This window comes from Pollicipes pollicipes, unplaced genomic scaffold, assembly GCF_011947565.3.
Source record: "Pollicipes pollicipes isolate AB1234 unplaced genomic scaffold, Ppol_2.1 Scaffold_7261;HRSCAF=8764_pilon_pilon_pilon, whole genome shotgun sequence".
Lineage (NCBI taxonomy): Eukaryota > Metazoa > Arthropoda > Thecostraca > Pollicipedomorpha > Pollicipedidae > Pollicipes > Pollicipes pollicipes.
Genome location: NW_023597054.1, coordinates 60,244,747 through 60,254,787, shown reverse-complemented (window position 1 = coordinate 60,254,787; position 10,041 = coordinate 60,244,747).

Here is a 10,041-nt window from a genome sequence, read left to right as displayed (position 1 = left end):
TGGGTGCGCTGCCTTCGTATGACGCTGTCATTCACATAACGTACTCAGGGATCCAAGGGATTTAGCTCCAGGAAAATGAGAAGCTCAAAAGCGCCCCGGTCCTCAACCAGAACATCCCTTTTAGACGTCTCTGAGATGGCCTTCCTAACTCCACTGAAGCATGAAATGTGGCTCGACCATGTTGAAGCCACTACCTGCTGAATCCCACCCGACTTTTTGGGAGAGCAGTTATCTCGATTGAGACGGAGCACGTTTGGGTTTCTCATTCCCACGACCACCCCCCCCCCCCCCTCCCCCTCTCCTGGACGGTGCTGCGCCATGCATGGCTTCCACAACAATACCACACACAGTGTGAATCAACCCCAATATGACTAGAATTTTGACCATGTAGTGTGCGACCAAGGACGCTCCACGCTCGCATGGCGCCCAGCGGACGTCACGACTTACACCGAACAGCCCATCGGCACCAACCGTCTGCGCAGGCCCTACACCAGTGCGGATGAACTGTACCTACTCACACTTCTTTAAGCTTGAGGTATCGGCAAAATGCCCCGAATACCCCTTCACAGCAAGGTTCCTCGGTTTTCAGCTCCGTTATTGTCAATAGTAGAGCATCGTCACAGCGCCAACACGTTCGAGACGCGCCGCATTATGCGTTGGGTGGCACTGCCGCAGGCGCTTGGCATCCATGCCTGGCCAGCCAGCACGGCAGTGCCTCTTCGCGCTGGGACCCTTGAGGATGGCGAATGCAGGAGACTCGCTGCCAAGGGTCGGTCCCTACTATGCGCTATGCATTGATTGATTACCTTTATTGGATGTGCCAATGCTAGAAGCTAACCACGGCAAGCTATGGATGGCGAAAAAGGACGAAATACATGGAGTCCACACAAAATTTGGGTATCTAAATTCTTTTGAAGTTGAGCGTTTGTGACAAAAGGCTTAGTAGGCCTTAATGATTCGAAGGTAACATGCGGCAGTTGCTCGCACAAGTGTTCACGTTTCCATTCACGAGCGGATCACATACCTATAGATAGAACAGTCGGGTGCTCATAGTTGATTCACAACCAGCCAACAAGAACAGCACGGTGCACGTGGCCTCTCACTTGCCTTTGAATTCTGAATGCTAGTTTTTGTTTGAAATAATTCACTCGTGACCATCAACACTGTTTGGAAACGCCGAGAATTCTCATGATATATCCCAATAACTGCTTATCAACTGCGTTTCGGCCGTTTCTTCTGGAATTTTACTTTCAAAATAAGATCTCATGAGGCCTAAAAACTAGTTCAAGGCCTTCTTGCTTAAAAAAGTGCAACTAGAATTACAAACTGCACATGAAGCATGACGAGAAAACTTGTGAAGCCATTGCAGCAAAGCCGAGCAAATGGGCCCTGAGATAACTTTTATAAAAACCCAATTCGGAACAACAGCTCCATTACAGATTTTGGAATGTAACACGTATCTGCTAACAGCGGGAGTTCATCTTTCAGATAGCACGTCCCATGACCGTCGTACATTCCGACCACCGTCGCCGAGCTGTGGATAACAAGGATCGTGACAGCCGTCATTTACGCATTTTTCTGTCCCCGGATATCTGTTGCATCGCAAGCAATGCTTATAAAATGCTGACAACAGCACCCCAATTAAGAGTGTCTGTAACGCAGGTAAAACTTCCTTTCTTGCGGCGTTATATCTTAAACTACGATCTTTATCGGTGTGATCATGACAATAGCTGGAGCGTCAGTCCACGTTCGAGCTGCGTGAGTAGCAGGTCCAAATAAAAAATTCAAGCATACGCAGCAACTGAAACTATGGTAGCATAAAATTAGCATAACATGGGAATCCATCCAGTGTTTATCGGATGAAGCATGATAAGAGGTTCAGTGGATGGGGCTGACGACATCAATAGTTATGACCAACAGGGCCACAGCCAAAGATTGCAGAAACATAGCGACGACAGGCCCATTGGTTGCTAAGCTGTTAGTTTTATGAATAAAAGCTTTAGAGTAGCTATGCTCTGGCAAAGCTAGCGTGGCGACCACTCAGATGGAATGCATTAATAATCGCCTCTAAAATCCAAGGGCCGATGAATTTTGAAAACTAGCAGCGTTCTGTTAAGTGCAATGGATAAAAGACAATGCCTCAAAGTACTTGTGAAACCAAAAATGTGAATTAGGAAATGGGGAACGCTAAAAAGTCGCATATTCATGCTTCCTAATGCTAACTTGAGGCATTCATGTATTGCAGCATCGTCAGTGCATAAACAGTCCATGCATTTCTGTGCAGGCCCTGGCAGCACCATGCGCGCGGCAGTCCAATACCGGAATGTGTCCACTGCTACTCATTTTCAATCCGGCGATCACTCGCGCGCCACGCGCTGCCACTCGGTGACAGGTGACACTCTGGCCTCCCCTGGCCTGTCAGAGACGCGTCGCGTGCGTCTCCGCACCTGGGCCTGTCCAGGCGGGGCAGCATTCCTGGAGCGTTTCCAGGACTGCAGCCGACCGCGCTCCGTCGGCACCTGGAACCGGAGCCTCCGGCAGGGTGACGCCACACTGAAAAACGCCCCGCTGGAGACAATGCCAGTGGTGCCGAGACGTTCCCGGTCGGTAGGTATTTCCGCCCCACTGAAGCGTCGGTCTGTGATCTATTGACCAGAGCTGGACAGTGTTCCGCAAGCATTCTCCAACCAAGGTTGGAGGGCCTGCTGGACCCACCGGATTACTACTGGACCGCGATACCCTTTGGCAAGATGTTCATTTCAAACGTTACCATGAGCACAATGCAGTGCTTTGTACATGCATTTAACACTGAATGTGCCAACAGTAGGTCGCAGCTAATTTAGTGATTAATTTTGTGAGAGCCTGGCCAGTGGTCGGACTTGGGGAACAGATGGATGGGTCGTGCCCATCCCGGAATACAGGGAGACGTTCCGCACGGACCGAGGGCAGAGGGGGCGTCTGGTGCGAAGCGTGGAAGGTCGCTTCTCCGCAGATTGGAAACAACGGAAGCGTCAATGGATAACTTTTAAATGCTAATTATTAATTTAACATTTTTGGAAGTATGCAGGATCCAATAATAAAAAATATAACCAGAAATTCAAATTAAACATCGGACAATTCCAATTATGAAAACCGAACACATCGTGTGGAGCGGGAGGGGGGGGGGTAGGGGGGGTCGAAGGTAGCCATCGAGACGGATGACAATGGAGCGGCTCCCGCGCTGGAACGCCGACTCCCGCATGCCGGCACCTGTTCCTTCCGTTTAACGCCCATCGATCTTAGCACACTTCGTAACACGATCTGCAGCATGCAAAGTACAGCCGCGAAAGGATTAGACGGTCTCTACATTCGCGTGCTGAAGGGGAGTTTCCCCGCCACCCACGACGTCATCCTTCACGCTATTGACTACTATCTCACCCCATCGGACATCCCGATCTTTGGAAACATTCCATCGCCCATCCCATCCTCAAATCCGGCGAGACACATCCCCTCCAGCTGAGGCTCCTATCCGACGTACCACTCCTCACTGCATCTCCACAGCGCGGCCCGCTGCGACATCTCCGCCAGTGCCAGCTCAGCTCTTCCAGCAGCCAGCTCTTCGGTGCGGTCTCCGCCCTCACCGCTTGACTAAAGCTGCGCTGGTGGCAGCTCCCATCGGCGCCGCTTTTGCCGCCGATAGCCAGCTAATATGCTTGAATACTGGTGACTACAAAATTGTCATGGGCAAACCACAACTGTATAGCGTTAGTGACGCTTGGTTCTCATGTGAACATGCAGGGCAGCAGTGTGGGGTCACACCCACAGCTTTGTCTTGGCTGGCTGGCACGTTTGGCAGAGAAGAGATTCTCCTGCCATCCAGGACGTCGTCTCTCGCGTTTTGGACTTCTCGCTCGCCCCATTAGATATCCCGATCCCCATATGAGTAATTCGTCCTGTCACAAGCGGGCTGCAATCTCCGGGCATTCTTTCACATTCCTGATTTTGAATACGGTTCTGGTCCTATCTTGCTGCTGGTTCAGCCACCCTCACCACTGATAAAATCAGCATGCACACCTGGCCTCGCCTGTACAGAAGGCTCCTTTCCAACTCAAACCCCAGCAAGGTGAAGTTGATATCCCTTAGCATTTCCCTGGAAACGTCCCGGTGTTCGGTTATACAGTCGGTTACAGGAGTCGCCGTCTATCAACGAGGGTGATACCTGCGCTGATACGTGAGTCAATATTCAATGAGCGGTTTCCATGGCCTAGGTGCACCGACCTAAATGGTCACAAATTAGGAAGCCACTGTCAAGCGAAAGGCATCGACTAAAAAACCTCATGGATAAAAATCGTCGCTCTCGCATTGTGCTGCGGTTGTCTCATAATCGTTGAAGCCAGATGCTCCGCGGATCACTGTCAGCGAGGTGATGCTGGCGCTACGACCGATCGGCTGCTCCTACTGAAGAAGCTGCCATACTGGCGACACAAACCTGACTTGAACTGCCACCGTTAGCGCGACAGTGCTGATTTGGGCGATCGTAGGATAGCAGATAGTTATCAAACCACAACGGAGGTTTCCAACCACAACGGAGGATAAGTCCTGGGGACACGAAAAGGAGGTGGCGGGGAGGGGGGGGGGAGGAGTCGGGAGGCACATGACACCAACTTCGTTTTTCTTTATTTCCTTCTCAGCACGTAACACATGATGACTTTGTGTGCGAAGGGTCCATTGACAGCCGCGCACCCAGCAGCGATTCCTGGCTGCGCCTCTATTGAGCAGCGTTGTTGATGGACGTTCATGCGGTTACCATGGCAGATGTGTCATGTTGTGGCGAAATACTGGTACATCTGTTCCCTAGATGATAACGTACATACATGCATTCCATCATCGGACAGGTCGAAGCAGAGTGGAATAATGCGGGGACGCGGCGACCCCGCATCGCCACCGCGATGCAGGTGTGCCTTTGCGACCAGCTGAAAATAACTCACTGGGCAGCATTCGTAGCGCCGGCCACAATGGCACTGCACAGAGGTGCAGTTTCCTATTCAGTTGGGAGGCGGTGGAGGGTGGGGCTAAGCCCCCACCCCCACCCCCACCCCCACCTTTGAGAAGGTGAGCCAAATGTGTGGAAAACCTGTTTGCGTATTTTGAGGGTAGGATGGGTCACTTTTCACTGTTCAGCCCCCTTCCCCCAACTCATTTTGGCAAACTGCGCCCCTGGCCTTGCACCATAGTTGGAAGCTAATTTCATTTCTTAAGTTTGGATGTGCAACGGAAGGTTGAGCTGTGCAGCCCAGTAAAGCCCAACAATCACAATGTTTCGGATTGCGCTGTGATTCACGACTATGCCTAGCCGGAATTGCATTCTCAAGGTTCAAACTTTATAAATGTGAGGTGGGGTCTACATCTAAGTTGTAAAGCGAGAGACGTACAGCCCACCTTGTGGGGCTGGGACAAAGAAGTAAACAAGCAAAGATGAAACAGTAAAAGCCGTCATCCAAAGTCTGAAACTGGCCACGGTTGTGAATGCTATCTTAAATATGGTTGCGATTATCCATGCTCGTAACTAATCGAAGAACATGGGTTTTAACGGCCTCGCCAGTTCGCTACAATCCTTTGCGGCAAGGCTTCGGCGCTGGTGATGAGACGCGAGTGTTTGTCATGTACCAAAGCCTCAGTCTATTGCGGATCCTTCGAATAAGAAAGCTTTCAATAAAGTATCAACTTGATCAAAATCGGTGTCTCGTATTATTTTGTAAAATAAAAAGACACTGATCACGCAGTCCACTGCACGTGAAAAGCTGGCAAAATGCCAACACCAGAATGGATTTTTGTGACCTATCAAGTTGTTAAACCATCATGGACAAGGATACCAATGGAAAAACACATTCATATCTGTTGACAAGGAAACATCTGGGTTCATGGGGATGAATGAAAATTGTTTGTAGTTCGATTCGGATGCGTCTAATCTCGATATTTATAGGCATGCACACTGTTAAATTGCGACCTAAAATATGTCGATCTGCATTCAAGGCTCGTGCATGGGTGTCTCGACATAAAAAAGGAAACGGTTCGAGCCATCCACTTCTGAAACGTTTCAATGCCCTTAACAAACAATAATGCAACAACAGAAGCATACCACTACGCTGGGAAACACATTTAGTTCAATAAACACGGGCACGCATCATTATTTCGAACGTACTTCGAACTGAAATGACGGACGCTCTGTCAAGGACAACTCACATCACAGCCACGCAATGTCATCACGCGCACACATTCGGCCCGTGGCAGTGCTGGACGGTGCTCTCCAGTGCGAGACGGTGCTCTCCAGTGCGGGACGGTGCTCCCCACTGCTGGACGGTGCTCCCCACTGATGGACGGTGCTCTCCAGTGCTGGACGGTGCTCTCCACTGCTGGAGGGTGCTCTCCAGTGCTGGACGGTACTCTCCTGTGCTGGACGGCGCTCTCCAGTACTGAGCAGTGCTCTCCACTGCTGGACGGTGTTCTGCACTGCTGAACGGTGTCCTGCACTGGTGAACGGTGCTCTCCACTGCTGGACGGTGCTTTCCAGTGTTGGACGATGCTCTCCAGTGCCGGGGCACTCCGAGCGGCGAGTGAGCTCGCTCGATAGCGGGTAGGGCCAACCAAGAGCAGAGCGCTGCAGGCCGGCCACGCTTGTGTCGGCCGCCTTTATGGGTTCAAGCCAGGCCTAAAAGGAGACGTTACCAATGTCTGGGGAATAGATGAGCTCGGTCGTTTGCAGAACCGCTGTTTGTGGAAAGAAGCAAGCGAAGGCTAATGAGCCGAAGAGTCGTTCCGAACGCTCTCAGCCATGGTGATAGAGCAGGTCATCGAAAAATTCCAGCCAGAAAAAGAGGAGGGAATTGAAAGTTCACTCGTTAGTCTCATGATGGAAAGCATATGGTTTGAATGGAGCCTTTAAGCCTCAATACGGATCTACATCATAAAACTTTCAAATAAAATTGGATTCTTGTAGTGAACACTTCCCAGTGATGAGTGGCATGTGATAGGATCAAAGCTGGCCACTATCAATAAATCGCAACAATAACTTACCGATACCAGCGCATTCGTCAAAATGTCATTTTGTGCTCTAAGTGCGCCTTAATCGCTGTGGAAATTAAAAGATCGTTGGCTGGATATTCATTTATTACATTGACCACACACATTTAGCTCCTTTTTAGACCGGTCTGCAATTCGCCTACAGACTATCGCATTACAGAGATTTAAGGGGGCGATCAAAGCGATTGACAGTGCACGGATTGAACACGACGCATTGTCCTAAAGACCAGCATGTGGATTTGGACATGACTGACATGGATTGATGACGTTGTAAAATGATAGCTGCAAATGACTTTTTTCATTACTTGAAATCTAGCGCGGCCGCCGACTCGTGCAGCTCGACGATGCGCACTCCGGCTCGTTCCATGTACGAACGAGCCAGCGTGCCTTTCGCCAGTCTCGGCCGAGGGGGAGGGAGGGGGGGGGGGGGTGACGACTGCCTCCTCCCGTCCTCCGCCGCCACCTCCCGCCCTGCGACAACGCCAGCGACCTTTACCGGGACATTAATCATAGCTCGGCTCACCTCGGAATAGACTAAAACAACACAACCACCGGCTAGGGACAGGACGGCCTTCCCGCGGCGAGCGGGCCCGACCACACCGCTCGCCGCGCCGTTTCCCACGGCACGTCTGCCGGTGGAGGCCGCGCGGGGAGGTCCGCACCACCCGCGACAGGCTCCAGCCCGACGAGATGTGTCGCTCCCTCCCCCTCTACTCCTGTCCCAATCACGCGGGCTCGGGCCTCACAGAAACGGCCATGACTTCCTCGCATGTTCGTGGGGACTGGTGCACAACAGTGCCAGTCGAGGTGCGAAAGCTGCTAATCTGCAGACATTGGAGATAGATGTGACATAAATGTCCCGCTAGGTGATAGGTGATCACGCTTACAGTCACGCCCGGTCCCGAGCGTATGCATTTTTCTGATGTTGCAGGCATTGGCTGTAAAAGGTCACCACGACCCAAACGGCTCACGGGTCTGTTCAGTTTGGCAAGGATTTTTTAACCCAATTTAATAGCGAGTAAGATTCATGGTACTGCAGGATGCTTTGCGGACGAGTCCTTTCATCACGTGTAAAAAAAGGAAAAAATCCCTGACCAAGGCTTGTGATTGATGGCGTCGTGGACTTAGATTTAATGATGATCAGAAACGCGCGTAATCCGGAACCCGGAACTTTAACTTCATGTCCGCGACGTTGCATGACAAGGCCGAATACGAAAACGCATTTGCACTTCACGTAATGCTTGGTGTACGTCTCCACTGGGGGCTCGACGTTGGAATGTCTCTAGACGGTGTGAGCTCGGCTCATCCGTGCACCCGACTTCTCTGATCCCTCTCCGTCCGGACTTATCAAAAGCGGCTCCCGGCCGTGGCCGAGCGAGCCGGAAACTGCGCCTACTAGCCGGGTCGTGCCGGAGGGCTGGAGCAAAAATGAGGCAGTTCCTACCGGCGCCAAAGACTGTCCTTCGGTTCACGTGAATGCAGAGATGGTGTGTTGATAAAACGGTAACAGTCTTGCACTAAAGGTGGCCTAACGGGACATGTACACGATATGTAATTAACGATATAAATATACGATAAATGTCAGCTCATTTCTATGTTACTCGTTGCGTTGCTCCTGACGCTGTAGCGCTGTCGCCGGCGGTGGCTGCAGACCGCCAGCCGGGTCGGGCGGGTGCCGCGCCTGCTGCCGCCGGTCGCCACCGCCGGGCCATTGTCGGCCCCGGCTGGGGGTGGCCCCCATGACCCGCCCGCCTGCACACACGCTCATCCACGGGCGCCCGCCGGCGCCGCGCCGCGGGTTCGACGCCCACACAGCACCGCTGAGAACAGGGTGGAGCACACACGGTAGCACCGCCAGGCATTGCCGAGCCCACGCGGTAGCAGGCTCAGGTGAGGAGCCCAAGGTTCGCGCGGTGGCAACGCCAGGTGGTGGGTCTCAGATAGCAGCGGGCTCAGGCGGGTCCGAGCCGTCATAGCCATCTGGAAAGGAGTATTGGAGCAAATGTTGCAGTCCCGAAAGGGAACGCCCATGATCGAACACGTATGGCATGAATACACATGGTAGCAACAAATAGTGTAACGCTTATCCTGATAAGAAGGGGTAGGGGTTGCAACATGGGTCTTTTACGAATCGCGAGATCTCATTCAGGCCAATCCACTGGAAGATTTCCACGAGGGTCAATCATTCTCAGCCTGGAAATGACAAGGAGTCGCGGCCACCCACGCCCTCTTTCCGTCCGCGTTGTAAAAACGGTGAATCGGACCCCGGGCGAGGGTTAGCTCGACGCCCGGCCAATGCACGTGACTGCTGAGATTTTCCGAGTTCCGCCTTGTTACGCTGTTTGTCCAGCTGTGGCTGCACGGTGCCTGCTGTGTCGTAGGCTGGGTCTATTACCCACGGTCAGGCGACGTGACACTGAGGCCCGGGACCTACCGCCGGACAGCGGCGACGCGTCCCCCCCCCCCCCCCCCCCGACCAGCACTGCCGTGGCGCCGAGTTACCTTCCTCTGCCTGCGGCAGTACCGCCGCGACACTCGGCGCATACCTGTGGTGACTTTCTCGACTCGGAGCTGCGGTCAGCGCCGGCGTAACCACACCCGCTGACTCACCGCATCGCATCGGGGAGGCGTCAGGGACTGGCGGCGCCCGCGGCCGGCGAGAGGCCGCCGTCGGCTGCTCACCACTCCTCGGCGCTGTCAGCGCTGTCGCAGCACGGCTCGCGTCTTCGGGGAGGCGTCAGGGACTGGCGGCGCCCGCGGCCGGCGAGAGGCCGCCGTCGGCTGCTCACCACTCCTCGGCGCTGTCAGCGCTGTCGCAGCACGGCTCGCGTCTTCGGGGAGGCGTCAGGGACTGGCGGCGCCCGCGGCCGGCGAGAGGCCGCCGTCGGCTGCTGACCACTCCACGGCGCTGTCAGCGCTGTCGCAGCACGGCTCGCTCAGTAAGCGGGTGATCTGGGTAGGCTGGAGCGAATCATCGAGCTA